General features: G+C 33.0%; 1 protein-coding gene across 4 annotated transcripts in view; it reads left to right on the forward strand.

Annotated features, from left to right (window-relative positions):
- Positions 1-228: 228 nt before the first annotated feature.
- Positions 229-18,273, forward strand: part of LOC132751959 (putative uncharacterized protein DDB_G0285119) — a 33,893-nt gene continuing 15,848 nt past the window's right edge. Inside the window, exon 1 of one of the 4 annotated variants that reach the window (XM_060742181.1) lies at positions 229-373. The gene's annotated coding sequence lies outside the window, so the exon portion shown is untranslated. Of the gene's footprint in view, positions 374-4,872; positions 4,966-8,798; positions 8,923-12,621; positions 12,779-18,273 lie in introns of those variants that run through there. The other 3 variants (XM_060742185.1, XM_060742184.1, XM_060742182.1) reach the window with 3 other exon arrangements.

The raw sequence follows: 18,273 nt of genomic DNA on the forward strand, positions 1-18,273 counted from the left end.
ATGAAAAGCAAAAACTCTATCTAAACATAATATAATTAAAGCATACAAATGCACCAGCTGTACATGGTAAAAGAAGCAAACTATTTTTTTATTCTCGTGCCAGTATTTTCAAAATCATGTTTTTAATTGTAAATTTTTCATTCATGATAAATTATACAGGACGGCTTCTTAATACATTGATTTCCCCACTTGGTGCCCACAGAACTGTCACTTTAATTTTTCCCACAATGCATCATTGACATTTCCTTCAAAATATTCAAAATGGCGGAAGATGTTTAGATAGAGTAAGGATTACGACGAATTTTAGCGATTTACTCGTTAATTGGAGATTACTGAAGTTAATAAATGTGGCCATAGGAAGGCAATTTATTTTGTAAGTTAACTTAACCAGTTGACATTCACATAGCATCAATGTTAGATGATGTTTTCATTGAAAGAGTGCAAATTTTGACCACGTATGGTAGAAATTATCTTTAAATTAATTTTTCAAAAAATCAAAGGGACATAACCATTTGCTGCTGTTGCATATGCATTATTTTTCCCAATCTGTGTGGGTGTATTTTATATGTGCATGTTTACATAAAAGCTATGTTTTCAAAATCATTCCGCTAGATTTAACTTCTTTTCATGTTTCTTAAACTGTTAAATTTAAGCCCCTTCATTATTTGCAAGAAAACAATGTTGTTATTATCTAATTATGTTAAACTTAATAACATAACTAAATAAGAAACATATGTTACTATCTATTCACTTCCCTGTATCCTTATATTTCCTTTCCATGCGGTTAGATATATTTTCTAACTTTTGCAGCACTAAGATATATACACAAACATTGTTTCTTGTATTATAAGGGCATGCTACAAACTGATGGAATCAACACTAATGGATTCGAAAGTATATATTCATTGTAGTATTAGTTTTCCTCTGTCAATATTCAGATTGACATTGAAAATGTGAAGATTGCATTGAAAAGACATGCTTTTTTTTAGATTTTAGTTAACCCTGAAAAATGAGTTAAAATAAAATTATAAATTATTAATAATGAAATAATATTAGAGCTGTCATTGATTCAAGGCAAGGTATATTAATGATATATCGATATCAGATGACAAATATTCACGATACACTGATATATATTGATAATTACCTAAAATAACTTTTCACTTTTATACCTGTTTAAATGATTTTAGTTGAAAACATGTTCTGTTCAGTGTCTTGTTTATAAAAGCCCATTGCATTATTTTTATCCAGACCATTTTTTATTATCATTGCTGTGAAATATTTCCTCTATGTAACAACAGATAATATTAGACATATTAACGAAACATCGATATTGTTTCAATTGATGACAGCTCTAAATAATGCAATTATAATCATACAAGAGTTAAGATATAATTTTGAAAAGCATAGTAAGAAAAGTGGTACCTGTCGTCATCAGACTCTCAATGTGGAGGTCATGGTTTCACCAAAGGCAAAATAAATATACATATGAGCCGTATCAGTCAAAACCAACATAATGGTTTTGCGACCAGCATGGATCAAGACCAGCCTGTGCATCCGCGCAGTCTGATCAGGATCCACGCTGTTCGCTATCAGTTTCTGTACTTGTAATAGGGTTTGTAAGCGAACAGCATGGATCCTGATCAGACTGCGCAGATGCGCAGGCTGGTCTGGATCCGTGCTGGTCGCAAACCCATTATGTTGGTTTTGTCATGATACGGCTCATATGTTAAGTAATATTTTTAAAACAAAATTGGAACTTAATTTTGTAAGTTATTTTTTCAGTGCTTCTTTTTTCTTTAAGTGGTATGGTGGCATTAAGTTGACATGTTGCAGAGATGTTGTAAAACGTTTTTGAAGTACATCATCATGCATTCCATTTCTAATTTGGTATTATTTGTGAAATCTAAATAATAAATCTTTTGTTATTTTAGACATGTAGTTAAAACTAATATAAAGATCCTGTTACACATTTTTTTATGGTTTTATATCATAAATTTGATGCTCAAATAAAGAGTTATCAATTTTGTAAGTTCCAAAAAGCGTTATTTAAAAAGATATTACAGAATTTAACATTTCATATAAATAAAGGGAGGTAATAAAAGATTTATTTTCTATTAGGTCTAAGTCAATTTTTTGCAATAAGAAATGAATGCATATGTTTTAATATTTGCATATTTTACATATCCTTCGATGTTTGAAAATTGTTTTATAAGCATAATTATATACATATATATATATAATTCCACTTAAGTGTGGTATACAACTTCAATTACAACATACCAATCTCCTATGCAGTGATCTCCCCTTACAGGATTAGATCTCTGCCATCACAACATTTTCGTCAAGATTTTTGACGATATGAATTTTTTCAATTTTTACATTTATTTTAAAAAGTAAACACGGTTTTGCTAATGTTTCAAGACCGATAGGTGTTAGATGTGAACTAAAATAAAAAATAATTTTGGAAACATAAATATTATGAAAAATAATTTTTTTAAATTTTAATACCGCACCGTTTATTTCCAAAACAATGACCCCTCTCGAAAGAGAAATCATTCAAGTAATTATTAATTTCGACTCTACGCTTTACAAAAATCAATTTTTTTCAATCATATCGACATATTTGAGACCAGAGTTCAAGTTTTAATGTCGCTGTTTATTACAGATAAAACATTTTTTCAACGATTTCATTGGCGTATACGCCATTTTTACACAATCATGTGATAAGACCATCATCACATGATTTGTGTGAAGGCAGTGGTTACTGGCCGTAGCATACTAACCGGTGCGCGGAGTTTGACAACATACAGGATCTTTAATATAGGAATCTGTGTGAACAAAGTTATTTAAAAATACTACATTGTACTTGTATAATTTTTGCTACCTTTACAACACATAACTGGACATTCAGCCCTACTTTCCTCAGCTGTTAGATATCTAAAAAATACTGCCTGCAACTGACAAATTGTGAAAAATGCATGTTTAAGTAGCCTCCATTTTGAAGTCACATGCCCTTTGCTATAATGATCTTAAGGTGTTTGTGAAGGCAGTGATTTGAGTGCAGCCATTCCAGTGATTTTTTTTCACTGTATTTAGAAATTACAGCGGAAAAAAGGCTGTTTCCTCTAGCCCAAAATAGGCATATTTTCCCTTATCAATGCTAATATTTTCCCCTAAAATGCCTTAGGCTCTTCCTTACCAGAACCATGACTAACAGCATCTGACTTATATCAGCTAGAAGACAGAAAACTGTACCTATAGATAGCCTCTGCTATGTACCATACATGTAAAATTGAATTGAAAATGAAAATTTTATAAAATGTGTGGGTAAATTCCATTTTCAGTTGTTAAAAAAAAAATAAAAAATGACGTCGCTTCTGGTAATTTTATAAAATTTTCAGTTGTTGGAATTTGATTTAAAGCTTTCCCCCTTTTCTGATTTATCATGCTATATTTTCCCCTTCAGAAAGCCACAAGTGGTTTTAAAAATTGGCAAAAAATCACTGCAATCAAATCACTGTGATGAGTTTTAAATACTGGAGTCTATGCATCTTACAGCTCCAGCAGGTGAGGTCGTTTTGAGCCCTAGTGTTGCTTTCAGTTTGTAACACCCAAGTTTCCTCTTTTTGCACCGTATTACCTAAATTGTGGTGATGCGCTGTAAAACCAAACAAACAAAGTTTCATCCCTTTAAGAAGGAAACATGTTATTTGATATGTATTGAAAAATATTTTGTTTTTGCCTTTTTTTATTTTAAGAAGATAAGGCAATTATAATATTCAAGGTAAGACTATTATAGTCAAAATCTGCATAATTCTTGCTTTCCCAGTCATTTCTACATTCATTTATACAAGCAAAGAAATGTATTTGATTAGGCAATTTCTTTAATTGTTTTAAATTGATTAGTATGAAAAACATTTTAATTAGTTTAACAGTCTTTATTTTAATTGTTTAAAATGATGACTTAATTGGAGGGTGATTTTGTCCTAGGTAGCAAATTTAATGAGGGGATTTTGTACACTTCAAAATTTCACACATGAAGGGGATTATGTCCACTCATGGAGGGGATTATGTCTAGATATACAAAAATACATCAAGGGGATTTTGTCCGAAGGGGATTTTGTCTGACATTCAAGAAAAACACGTCTTTAGGCTGATACAGCCAAAAAACTACATCTTCACATTATGTAATTGTATTACATTTACCCCTAAAACCAGGGCCATAACATTACAAGAATCAATTCAGTGTTGTTATTTGACCAGCCTGCGCATCCGCGCAGTCTGACCAGGATCCAGGCTGTTCACTATCAGTTTCTCTACTTGTAATAGAGTTTGTAAGCGAACAGCATGGATCCTGATCAGACTGCGCGGATGCGCAGGCTGGTCTGGATCCATGCTGGTCGCAAATCCATTATGTTGGTTTTGTCATGACGCGGCTCAAAATTTTATTCATTTATGACCGAGGGTCACATCATTTTATGTTGAGTATACTAAGTCATTAAAGGAACATTATGCCTCAGAAATCCATATGTATAAAATTCTTTAGAATTATTTTGATGTTTTAATTTGATTGTGAGCATGTTAGATGTTTAACAGCTGAGGAAAGTAGTGCTTAATGTCCAGTTATGTGTTGTAAAGGTAGCAAAATGTGTACAAAGTACAATGTAGTATTTTTGACTTCTATACAGTTCTATACAAAAAGTAATTCACTAGTATAATTATACCAATTGCCAACGAAGCAAAAGGGGCAAAGATAATTCATCTATGGAATTTTTATATTGTATAAAGATCCATGCTAAACATGTACATGTATATATTGACATTTGAACAGCTGTGTCATATGTCATTAAATATTCTAGAAGGTCTGTTTGTAGATATGGTATATTGACATTGATTTTGTTTTTAGTAAATATTGTCAAAAGTCAGGAAAAACACTTTAAATATTTTACCTATGGTAGGCAGGTAAGATTGCTGTTGTTGTTTTTTGTATAATTAAAGATAATTTTACATTTCTTTTATGAAGATAGTTTTAAATTATCTGGTCACATCCTGACCTCTTATTTTACTGATATTTGGAAAAGAAATGATTGTAGGTTGTCCCACAGCCTGTATGGACAAGTGGAAATTTTCAAGAATTTACTGTACAGATAAAAACGAACAAGTTAGTCAATATCAGATTTTGCCAGCCCTGACAGAACAAGCCAAATTTCAAATTTTGTTACAGTTTATGGCATTTTTAACAGGAATTATTTTTGGGTGAAATATTGGTGGTTCATCTGTGTTATAAATGGTATATTGTGTTTTTCACTTGTGTGCATTTTTGCTAAAAGTTGCCTCAATAGAATCTTGAATGATTAGAACAGTCATCAGTGATCCAATATTGTCTTAAGACTGGTTCTAACAAATATAATACAGAATCTTGTTCACTAGATTGAATTTGACTTATTTTTCAATTAATATTTTAATATAGCTTTCAATTTTTCAATTAATATTTTAATATAGCTTTCATGAAAATGAAAATTGTAAAAAAGAGTTGGAAGTATACATTTGTATATGCATATTTTATGTTAGCCTTAAAATTGTTAAGATACAATGTACATGATTGTGTTGCGTTATGGAAATAATTCTTTCAGTTGTAATAATAATTCTGAGGAAAACAACAAAACATGATTTTGCTATGTCATCTTGTTTGTTAATAAAACAGACTGTAAACAAAACAAAACAAACCCCAACCAAACCTCGAAACATTTCACTATTAATTAATAATGACATTTTGTGCCTTGATTACAAATATAAAATTCTGCTGACATATTAATTATTCATTGACTTGCTTGTCTCACTGAGAAGAATAAGAAGCTTTGTTTGAATAAGAATTGTAAAGAAACAAAGTTAAAAGGGAAATCTAAGGGCCAATTATAATAATGCATTAACTTGCTATGAAAGAAATCATTTTCAAAGCAAAAGTACTTGGTGTAGTTTTTCTTTCTTCTTTATTAGTGATAGTAAAAACCAATATTTCCATCATATCACAAATAAAAGTAAATAACATGTACCAGTACTACACATGCATTAATAATTTGTGTTTTTGTCTTTATTGAAATATTTTCAGCTTGACTATAACTGGTTTTCAGCTTTGTTTTTCATTAATTATAGAAGAGGGCTTTTTTCCTGGAATTTGCTTATGAAGATCATATATATATATGTCTTCAGCCATAATTGTATTGTAGGCATTGATAAAGACCAGTGCATACTCAGTTATTTCCCTTACCTGAACTCTGATATATAAATTTCAGCATCCTTATATAATTATATACAAAATTTATTTTAGTTTAATTGTGTAGGAAGCTATAAGCTTATAGGTACACTTTCGAATCTGTTCCTGGAACCAACCAGTACTGAGTCATGAGTGTAAAGTTTCTTGCTATAGGAAACAACGACTTGGCCCCGACAGGGTTTGAACCCATGCGGCTAGCGATCATTAGATTACTAGTCCAATGCGTAAACCACTCAGCCATGCCACGACTTCACCATCCTTAGTACAAGCATTGGGAATGAAGAAAAGTACACTGTCCTCGAACCGTACTTGTCTTAATGTAAAGGGACGCATGACCATATTTCTACCTATGTTACTGTTTGGGTTCTAAGTGGGGCTTCTGTGTAAGTGCTAGTCAAATAGCAGTGCAAGTCTAGCCTGTTAGGTACAACTCAAATACTTAGTACTGAGTTGTTTTTTGTTTTTGTTTTTTTATCCCTTTCCAAGCATGGGCCAGACCCTGCTTTGAGAAAAATCAAATTTTAAATGACTGAAAATGTAAATTGGTACAATTAAACAGAATGTCAATGTAGAAACATTTAGTATGCAAGTTCACATTAAATCACAGACCTATGATTCCAAATGACAATTGTTGTTGTGCAAACATTTTAAGGTGAAAATGCTACCGAAAATGTCAGATTGTATAAAAAATATAAAATCCTGTTAAAACACCTGTTACTGTTGATATGTTGACATATATCTAATAATCTGTGTTTGGATAAACTATGACATTCATTTGAATTTATTGATAGTTTATGTTGTCATCTTTGTGCAGTTAGAGTAACAGGTTAACTTCTATTGAAATTAATAGGAGATAATCTCTTACTGCATGTGGTGTGGAATATGCTCTACAGACTGCATATATGTGACTTTCAGATCACTTTTTAAAGTTCTTTACCCAATGTATTATACATTTGCCTTCCTTGAGAAGACATTCTGACATTTATGTGACTTTTAGGTTACTCTTTAATTCTTTACCCCATGTATTATAGAATTGCCTTCCTTCAGGAGATAGACTGTACATGTGTGACTTTTAGGTCACTCTTTAATTCTTATTCCTTGTATTATAAATTTACCTGTTATGAGAAAACAAATTCCTTTTTTGGGAAGGCTCAAGCTATATATAGTATAATTATGCAGTTAGCCTGTTTACACCTGAGAAGTGCCTGAGGGCATATTCTGCCAATGTTGCCAAGTCGTAACAGAATCAGTATGACAAGATAGGAAGTAAAATGTCATGTTCATTAATGTCCACAATTTCCTATTCAGGAGTTAAAAATAAGTCCTTAATTGATAAATAAAACAGACATGGGATGTGTATCAACAGTTATTGTAATAATTGCCTATTGTTATCAATGCAGTCCCAATGATCTTTAATAGGAAAATCTCATTATATAAGCATAAATAAGAGCCGCGTTACGACAAAACCAACATAATGGGTTTGCGACCAGCATGGATCCAGACCAGCCTGCGCATCCGCGCAATCTGATCAGGATCCATGCTGTTCGCTATCAGTTTCTCTACTTGCAGATGCGCAGGCTGGTCTGGATCCTTGCTGGTCGCAAAATATGATGGTCATGATTCATTAACAAATTCTTCACTATTTGATATTAAAGTCATAGACTCAGGTAAGTGGGGGAAAGTTGGGGAGCGAAGCAACTATTCATTATTATAATTAATGACTGTTTGATATAGTCTAATTGACTAATTTGTCATTAACTAATATTATTGGATATAATAGTCAACTGATTGGTCACGAGCAATGCAGCAAAATTAAAACAATTGCTGCCACTGCTCCGTTTGATTGAGTCTATTTGTTTTAGGTAATGGTGCTAACATCCCCCAAACTTGCCTCAAGTTGTGGTGACTTGTTATAACATTCATCAACCTTGTTGAAATGAATTGATTGAATAGTTTTGTGACATAACAAGGTACAACTTGGTAACACTTTTGAATTATTGACAATTTTGATATAAAAATACAAATAATTTAATTATTGGTGTACTTAACATTTCTGATAATGATATTAATTATTTACAGTTGAAAAGTACAGAAATTCAAAATCCAATACGTGACAACCTCCTTTTTGTGTTATAATCAACCAAAGCTGTAATAGAATATAGCAAGTAGAACAGAGCATTCTGTTGTCAAGTTTAGGTAACATGGAACAACTAGAATCAAGCACTGTGGAAACATATAACCCTAGAACTTATAATATAAGCTCTCTCACAGTTGTCAAGTAGTAATTCAATACAAGAACCAAGCAACTATTTTGGTGCCTGTGTTAAAGAATTAAATATGGCAAATTAGTTAATCAGCTTACACTAATGAATGGAAAAAGCTTGTGTTATCATAGGATGCTAAATTTATTATAATACAGCAAACATTCGACTGCATGATTTTTTTATGATTTTTTTTCTATTTATAGAAACTGTCTGTGTCAAGATTAAATGGAGTGTATGTCAAATTCTGAGGAGGTGGTTGTTGCGAATGTTTTTCCCAAGCTGCTCTGAGTTTGCTTGTTGATTGTGGAAATAATTATTTTCAGGTGCCTTTTGAGAAATTGCCTTGAATTTGGGGAAAGAAATCATTTGTATTGCTTTATGGTATGTTTTCAATTAGACAGAAACATTTCATTTCCACAAGTCTACCCTCTTCCCTAACTCATGACATTTCATTTCCACAAATCTACCCTCTTTCCTAACTCATGACATTTCATTTCCACAAATCTACCGTCTTTCTTAACTCGTGACATTTCATTTCCAAATCTACCATCTTCCCTAACTCATGACATTTCATTTCCACAAATCTACCCTCATCCATAACTCATGACATTTCTTTTCCAAATATCTACCCTCTTCCCCTGCCTCATGACATTTCATTTCCACAAATCTTCCCTAACTCATAACATTTCATTTCCAAATCTACCCTCTTTCTTAACTCATGAAATTTCATTTCCACAAATCTACCCTCTGCCCTAACTCATGACATTTCATTTCCACAATCTACCCTCTACCCTAACTCATGACATTTCATTTCCACAATCTACCCTCTTCCCTAACTCATGACATTTCATTTCCACATATCTACCCTCTGCCCTAACTCATGACATTTCATTTCCACAAATCTACCCTCTTCCCTAACTCATGACATTTCATTTCCACAAATCTACCCTCTGCCCTAACTTTTGTTATATGATTTTTATGCCACCGCAGCATCTGTGATGCGGTGGCATATAGCGATTCACCTGTGTGTGTGTTTGTTTGTGTGTGTGTGTGTTATATAGATTATATAGTGAACTTAAAAAATCTTCTTGTGAAAAACCACCAGTCCAATTTCAACCAAACTTGGCAGGATTGATCCTTGGGTGAAGGGCTTCCAAAGTTGTTCAAAGAATTTCTTTCCATGCAGAAATCTGGTTGCCATGGCAACCAAAAGGAATTATAAGAATAAATTTAAAAAATCTTCTTGTAAAGACCCAAAAGGCATAGAGCTTAGATATTTTGCATAAGGCATTGTCTGGTAGACCTCTACCAAGATTGTTCAAATTATAGCCCTGGGGTCAAAATTGGCCCCGCCCTGGGGGTCATTGATTTTCACTATATATACATATAGTAAAAACTTAAAATACCTTCTTGTAAAGACCCAAAAGGCCTAGAGCTTAGATATTTTGCATAAGGCATTGTCTGGTAGACCTCTACCAAGATTGTTCAAATTATAGCCCTTGGGTCAAAATCGGCCCCGCCCCGGGGGTCATTGGTTTTCACTATATATGTACATATAATACCTTCTTGTAAAGACCCAAAAGGCCTAGAGCTTAGATATTTTGCATAAGGCATTGTCTGGAACACCTCTACCAAGATTGATCAAATTATAGCCCTGGGGCCAAAATCGGCCCTGCCCCAGGGGGTCATTGGTTTTCACTATATATGTAAATATTGTAAAAACTTAAAATACCTTCTTGTAAAGACCCAAAAGGCCTAGAGCTTAGATATTTTGCATAGGGCATTGTCTGGAACACCTCTACTAAGATTGATAAAATTATAGCCCTGGGGCCAAAATCGGCCCCGTCCCGGGGGTCATTGGTTTCCTTATATGTATATAGTAAAAACTTATAGTAAAAACTTTAAAAAAAATTCTCGTAGCAATTGACAAATGCTAGAGGTTTGATATTTTGCATGAAAAATTGTGAAGTGAACTTCTAGCAAGATTGTTCAAATTATAGCTGTGGGGTTAAAAATTGCCCCCGCCCCGGGGGTCATTGATTTTCAATATATACATATAGTAAAAAATCTAATTGTCTAAGGTACAAGGCTTAGAGCTTTAATATTTGTTTAATGATAACATCTATTGGTACTCTACCAAAGTTGTTCAAATTTTGCCTCTAGTGTCAAAATTAGCCCCGCCCTGGGGGCCATAGGTTTTCCTTATATGTAATATAAACTTAAAAAATCATCTTCTCTGAATTTACAAATGCTAGAGTTAAGATATTTTGAATGAAACATTATGTAGTGAACCTCTAGCAAGATTGTTCAAATTATAGCCCTGGGGTCAAAATTGGCCCCACCCCCAGGGTTCATTGATTTTCAGTATGTACATATAGTAAAAAATTTAAAAATCTTATTGTCTGAAGGTACAAGGCTTAGAGCTTTGATGTTTGGTATATAATATCATCTATGGGTCCTCTACTAAAGTTGTTTTAATTATGCCCCTAGTGTTAAAATTGCCCAGCTGCCCCAGAGGCGATAGTTTTCCTTATATGTATAAAGTAAAGACTTGAAAAATCTTCTTCTCTGAATTGAAAAATCTTCTTCTCTGAATTGACAAAGGCTAGAGGTTAAATATATGGCATGAGACATTGCGAAGTGAACCTTTACCAAGATTGTTCAAATTATAGCCCTCAGCCAGGGGTCAAAATTGAATCCGCCCAGGGGGTCATTGATTTTCATTATGTACATATAGTAAAAAAATAAAAAAGATTTTTGCCTGAAAGTACAAGGCATACAGCTTTGATGTTTGCTATATAATATCATCTATAGGTCCTATTCCAAAGTTGTTCAAATTTTCCCCTGGTTTCAAAATTGGCCCTGTCCGGGGTCAGTGATTCTCATTATGTACACATAGTAAAAACAGAAAATAAAACAAATGTTTTCTGAATGGGAGAAAGCTACAGCTTAGATATTTGACTTGAAATGTTGTTTGGTGGACCTGTATCAAGATTGGTTTGAATTAAATCCTTGGGGTCCAAAATTTTGCCTTGCCCAAGGGGACAGTGACCTACTTTCTTGTCCTTTAATGTACAGCAATGAAATTTTGACCATGTGCACAGTTTTAGTTGTAAAATTGAACTGTGATATCAGGTGACCTAGATTTTGATGATGTGACCTACTTTCTTGTAATTTGATGTACAGCTTTGAAATTTGAACCATGTGCACAGATTAAGATTTAAAGTGAACTTTGATTTCAGCTGACCTAGATTTTGACAAAGTGTCTTTACTGTGTTGTCCTTTGATGTAGTCATGAAATTTAGGCTGTGTGAAATATGACCTTCGCCACCAAATCCACTAGACTAGAGTGCATTGATATATTCCTACTCTGATCTTTTATTGAGTTAACAACAGATTTAACCACTAATCTGATAATAAGAATTAGATAGGTTAGGGATCTATGCATTATGACAATCTTCAAAATTGTATAGAAACAAAAAAAATCTGTTCCTACACTACTATTTAGTGTTGTATTAATGCGGTGGCATAGCATTTTTCTCAAATGCAATCTTGTTTTATCATATAGGGCATTTATATACTATTAGTTCCCTGGAAATACCTGCAGCCTTCATACCATTCAGACAGCTACTTCCCTGCATATTTTAGCCATATACTAAACATTTTAAATATGTATAGCGTTTTTGACATAACAATTAAGTGATTTAAATAGTATTGACCTTCGGTGTAAAATCATCCTTTTTGACATTTTATAATGTAGTATTTAATGTCTGGAATATTGTGACTTGCAGTAAAAATTGATATGTTTTAAGAAAATGCTTGGTTTAATTGTGTCTAAAGGCTACTGTTTTATTTGTTTATCTGATGTCTAGGTCTTAATTGATTTTTTAAGTTGATTATAGATCATGTCCATGAAACTACATCTTTCTTATTTATCACTAGTAAACTTAATAATGATTTTGTTAAATATGTTTTCAACACAAGATGTTCATTATGCCATAGAGTACATGTTGAATATATAGATTGCACAAAGTGCGTGTAGATTTTTTTTAAAAACATGTTCAATATATAGTTAACACGTTGTCCATGAGAAGAACATCTGTTCATCGTTTTAAATGACTGTCTGTCATACACTATTAAGTATTAACAATTTTCTGTTAATGATACGTGTCTAGGTTTATCATTACAATGAAATTGTCATAGTCAGGGGAAATACACATCAAGATTTTTTATAACGGTATGGTGTTTGTTTGATTTCAGATGCTTTTTTTTTACTGTTTATATGAATTGCGTTGTTTTAAATTTCTTATGTTATGAAAACTTTGATTTTGCTGTACAATCTTATTTTATGATTTATGCTTCTAATTTACATGTATTGAGATTCAAGTTGCTGTTATTTTAAATCATTTGAAAAGGGTAAATTCTTTATATAACAGACTGTGAATCAATTTGGCTGTTATTTTAATTGTGTTTGCATCTTTTTCCTGTGCTAAGCTTTCTTTGATCTTGAGTATAGTAAGAAATATTTGATCTTGAGTAAAGTAAGCATTCTTTGATCTTGAGTATAGTAAGTATTCTTTGATCTTGAGTATAGTAAGCATTCTGTGATCTTGAGTACAGTAAGCATTCTTTGATCTTGAGTAAAGTAAGCATTCTGTGATCTTGAGTATAGTAAGTATTCTTTGATCTTGAGTAAAGTAAGCATTCTGTGATCTTGAGTACAGTAAGCATTCTTTGATCTTGAGTACAGTAAGCATTATCTGATTTTGAGTATAGTAAGCATTCTGTGATCTTGAGTATAGTAAGCATTCTGTGATCTTGAGTATAGTAAGCATTCTTTGTTCTTGAGTATAGTAAGCATTCTTTGATCTTGAGCATAGTAAGCATTCTGTGATCTTGAGTACAGTAAGCATTCTTTGATCTTGAGTACAGTAAGCATTATCTGATTTTGAGTATAGTAATCATTCTGTGATCTTGAGTATAGTAAGCATCAGTGATCTTGAGTACAGTACGCATTCTTTGATCTTGAGTACAGTAAGCATTCTTTGATCTTGAGTTATGTAAGCATTATTTGATCTTGAGTATAGTAAGCATTCTGTGATCTTGAGTATAGTAAGCATTCTTTGTTCTTGAGTTATGTAAGCATTATTTGATCTTGAGTATAGTAAGTATTCTTTGATCTTGAATATAGTAAGCATTCTGTGATCTTGAGTACAGTAAGCATTCTTTGATCTTGAGTAAAGTAAGCATTATTTGATTTTGAGTATAGTATGCATTCTGTGATCTTGAATATAGTAAGCATTCTGTGATCTTGAGTACAGTAAGCATTCTTTGATCTTGAGTACAGTAAGCATTCTTTGATCTTAAGTACAGTAAGCATTATTTGATCTTGAGTATAGTAAGCATTCTGTGATCTTGAGTATAGTAAGCATTCTTTGTTCTTGAGTATAGTAAGCATTCTGTGATCTTGAGTACAGTAAGCCTTCTTTGATCTTGAGTATAGTAAGCATTCTTTGATCTTGAGTATAGTAAGCATTCTTTGTTCTTGAGTATAGTAAGTATTCTGTGATCTTGAGTATTGTAAGCAGTCTTTGATCTTGAGTACAGTAAGCATTCTTTTAACTTGAGTACAGTAAGCATTCTTTGATCTTGAGTATAGTAAGCATTCTTTGATATTGAGTACAGTAAGCAATCTTTGATCTTGAGTACAGTAAGCAATCTTTGATCTTGAGTATAGTAAGCACTCTTTGATCTTGAGTATAGTAAGCATTCTTTATCTTAAGTACAGTAAGCATTCTGTGATCTTGAGTACAGTAAGTATTCTTTGATCTTGAGTACAGTAAGCATTCTTTTAACTTGAGTACAGTAAGCATTCTTTGATCTTGAGTATAGTAAGCATTCTTTGATATTGAGTACAGTAAGCAATCTTTGATATTGAGTACAGTAAGCAATCTTTGATCTTGAGTACAGTAAGCATTTTTTGGGACTTAAGTACAGTAAGTATTCTTTGATCTTGAGTATAGTAAGCATTCTGTGATCTTGAGTACAGTAAGCATTTTTTTGAACTTGAGTACAGTAAAAATTCTTTGATCTTGAGTATAGTAAGCATTCTGTGATCTTGAGTACAGTAAGCATTCTTTTAACTTGAGTACAGTAAGCACTCTTTGATCTTGAGTATAGTAAGCATTCTTTATCTTAAGTACAGTAAGCATTCTTTGATATTGATTACAGTAAGCAATCTTTGATCTTGAGTACAGTAAGCATTTTTTGGGACTTAAGTACAGTAAGTATTCTTTGATCTTGAGTATAGTAAGCATTTCATGATCTTGAGTACAGTTAGCATTTCATTCTTGAGTACAGTAAGCATTCTTTGAACTTGAGTACAGTTAGCATTCTTTGATCTTGAGTTCATTAAGCATTCTTTGACCTTGGGTTAGCATAATAATTTTGTTTGATTTCAAGGTAGTTTTTTTGTGATCTTGAGTACAATATGCATTCCTTGATCTTAATTCAAAGCAATTTCTTTGATCTTTAGAAAGCATTAATGTATTTTGATATTGATATTTGATATTGATTTTGATCTGACAAGTAAAATCGGTAAGCAAGCGTAAGTCACTGTCCATATTCATTTACAAGTAATCCATTATTGTAAGTTTTTTATGGTCTTGTTGAAGCATTCTGATAAAGCATTTGGTTAAATTTGAAGTAGTGTGCTTTGATCATGCATTCTGTTGCCTGGCTTGTTTTAATTGGAGTTGTCCTCGCGTTACAGGAGTCATTGAACACCAAAAACTACAGTTACCTATAATAATTTTTTAATGAAGGCAGCCCTGTTAAAGGGCTGTAAGTGCCAAGTATTTTTAAGAACATGCTTTTAAAGCCATCACTGTTTACAAGGGGCTCAGCACCTTAGCTTAGCACCTTTCTTTGTCGCCACTGCCTGCTTTGAACGGCCTGTCAAAACATTAGAAGCTGGTTTGCAAGGTACCCAATAATAGTTGAAGGTTCTGCATCAGTGAATTGTAAAACAAGTTCTTCAAAAAATCTTCTGCTGATACCCTTTACATCTCAACAACATGAACATACTAAGGAAAAGAGAGAGCATATAGGCATGCCCAGCTGATGTTAGGCTTTATGTATTGTTATAGTTGAGTGCAGAGCTTTCTGCATAAGTTTTTGTTCCACCTCTGACCACTGCATCAGGGGCATGGATGCTTTTTGTTTAGTGGCCTAGAACATTGTTCCTGTCTTTGTAAGCTGGTGGTGGCGCCTTTGAATCCCAGCTTTACGCACAATACTTTTTTTATACGCCTGTTTCAAAAACAGGTCGTATTATAGTTTCCCCCCTAGCGGGCGGCTGGGCGGACAATGTCTAATATTTGTCCGGAGCATTATCTCCTTCACCAGTGGAGGAATTTTATGAAACTTCAAACAAATGTTCACCACTATGAGAAGTCGTGTCACAAGCATGAACCAGGTCTCTTGGTCAAGGTCACACTTAAAGGTCATGAAAAAAAGAGTTGTCTGAAGCAAAACTTCTACATCATGCATAGAGGGATTTCAATATAACTTGGCACAGAATGATTTTCACTATTGTGAGGCGAAGTGTCACACTCAAAATTATGTCCCTGTGGCCAAGGTCTCACATAGGGGTCAAAGTTCAGATAAAAATATGAAAATGTGTATATTGACCATTTGTCATCATTTATTGAAGGATTGAAACACAAATGGTCATTTTCATGACTACTTGTGTGAAACATTCAAATTTAAGTTAATACAATGTATATGCAAGGTCAAGGTCACTAAAGATGATTGTGAAGGTCATTAAACATCATAAAATATAAAGATTTTGTCCAGAGCATAAATTATCTCCTAAACATACGGAGAGATTGTAATGAAACTTCGAACAAATGTTCACCACTATGAGAAGCTGTGTCCCTTTTCTATGTCAAACAGCAAGGTCACACTTAGAGGTCATTGAAAAAGCTTGTCCGGAGCAAAACTTCTACATGCATAGAGGGATTTCAGTACAACTTGGCACACTATTGTGAGGCGGAGTTTTGTGCGCAAAATTTAGGTCCCTGTGGCTAAGGTCAAGGTCACACATAGGGGTCAAATTTCAGATAAAAAAATCACCAGAGATGATAAGATATCCAGATATTTTCCAATGGGAGAGTTTCTAGATAATCCAGCAGAGTTATCTCTGCAGCGCCCCTGACAAATAAGAGGTATACTACTGTATGCTGGCTATCTCTGTGTACAGCTGGTTTACATTGAAATTCAATGGGAGGATGCAGAGTATGTAATCAACTGATCTAATTAATAAGCTAAAGTTTATATTTCAAAGTAAACTGATTAACACTACAGTCTAAAAAATGGTGAATTACTGTTGTGTTCCACTTTGTAATGGGTTTGGAGGGTTTCATTTTCCACAAGACAAAAGATTAAAGAATAAATGGAAATTATGGTCTCGCACATTTGCCATGCCAATAATAATCAAAATGTTAGTTCTGGCTTCCAAAACTTTATAAGCCGCTACTTTACATTTTTGTTTTTCATCTGATGCAGCATCTTATCTGTTCACATCATGTCATAGTATATAAACGGGTTAGCTGAAGACCTTGAGCTGAATTCTAGATAAGTTCAAAATTCTAGAAAAATTCTTAAGCTGAGAAAATTGAAAAAGAAACCAATGTTTGCCAATTCCATTCAAAATTCGCTTGTTAAAACCTGGAAATAATGTTCGTGCATGTCGGTCGTGCATACAGAAAATGTGTCGGGTATCAGTCCGAGTTGCATAATCTTATCGATCAGTCAAGCTCATTTATTTTTCTCCATGATTCATATAATGGTATCATTGGCCTCCCGTGCATCAAAATGGTATCATCACAAAAATCGACTTGCATACATATTTAGTATCATTCAATGAATTACTGAATTTAAAATTAATAGGTCAACTTTTGGTTGATAGTAGTAACATTTTAGGACATGAATGGTGACATGTCCAGGGTCCGTACTCTCAGTGCCTGAAAGGGCAAATGGACCCTCAATAAGACTAGAATACATACATACACCTTAAGCTATCAAATTGTCATAACAATTAATAATAATAGTCACCCATTGATCATCAAGAAAAAAATTACTATATAAAATATATTTTATATACCAGTAGTAATAATTAATTTTCTTGTTGCCTGTAGTCAGAGACACGTGTATAGCATCAATTTCAAAACGGATACATGTGGAAGGGGTAATAGGATTAGCAAAGCAATGGAAAATTATGAAATCAGAACTTTCTGCAGCTATAATTAAACAGGGATCACATATTTTAAACGTCTGTTTCATGGTTATAAATTGTTGTAGACAATATTTAAGTGATTTGACATACTAGAATGGAATATCATGAATCATACAATACGTAGTTGATACTCATTAACAATAAAGACAGATATATAATGTGAAGATTTTATTATTTCAGACACACATTATCATGATTGTGTCACGTTTTAATGCACATACAAGTACATCTTGCCTTTATACATGTAATAAAGTATGTAAAACTGAGCTAATGGATTGGTAGCAGAATGGGTTAATTCTCCCTTAACCCATTACTTCATGAGCATTTTGTGAAAAATGGCTGTTTTCATTGAAAAGTCTCCCGTTACAAGTTCAAATTGCTATAATACTATAAAAACTGCTTCAACACTAATCAAACTTGGCACAAATGTTGAC

The sequence above is a fragment of the Ruditapes philippinarum genome, unplaced genomic scaffold (assembly GCF_026571515.1).
Source record: "Ruditapes philippinarum isolate M1 unplaced genomic scaffold, ASM2657151v2 ctg1029_1_1_1_1, whole genome shotgun sequence".
Classification (NCBI taxonomy): domain Eukaryota; kingdom Metazoa; phylum Mollusca; class Bivalvia; order Venerida; family Veneridae; genus Ruditapes; species Ruditapes philippinarum.